Below are 673 nucleotides of genomic sequence, written 5' to 3'. Positions count from 1 at the left end.
TACCCACATGGACGACAACCATGGGGTACCGGTCTGCAGGACCGGTATTGAATGGAATATTGCTCCACACCTTATATATGTGAGTGCCACGTTCACCTAAGTGTGGTGTTGCCAGTGTATAACTTGCCCTCTTTACTATTCTATTCACCGCTAACATTGCCAGGCAATGTCTGCCACAGCTTTTTGGTGCAAAATAGCAAAACCATAAAGGGTCAAATTTAAGGGAATTGCAAGACACGTTTGGACCCACAAAGTTTGGAGAAAGCTGGCTGGAAGTGAAACCAGGAAGGGAGGGATGCCTCTAGCCTGCTGGCTATTGTTGTATTTAGAGATTCTCAGGGAAGTAATATGGTTAAGGAGAGTAATCCATAAAAAAGAACTTGCAATACATGGCAGCTACCAGACAGGGTGAAAAAGAGAATGTGTATGACACTGGAGAGTACAGGGGTCTGTCTTGGAGTGCATTTGTCATTTATGGTGTAAGTTTTTTTCCTCCAAATGTTGTGAAAAACATACTGCAATAGTCAAACAACCCTTCAGACCAGCACAAGCAATCAGGGCAGGGAGGCTGCAGTCATAATGAATGGCAGCAGAGCAAGTAATCAGCCAGAAGTGACTCCTCATTAGTCTTTTGTTACATTGTACAACCATTGTTTGAATGCAGTGTAGGTTG

The sequence above is a fragment of the Gavialis gangeticus genome, unplaced genomic scaffold (assembly GCF_001723915.1).
Source record: "Gavialis gangeticus isolate Ggan-Ray unplaced genomic scaffold, GavGan_comp1, whole genome shotgun sequence".
Lineage (NCBI taxonomy): Eukaryota > Metazoa > Chordata > Crocodylia > Gavialidae > Gavialis > Gavialis gangeticus.
The sequence above is the reverse complement of the archived record's forward strand: the minus strand, read 5'-3'. Positions refer to the sequence as shown.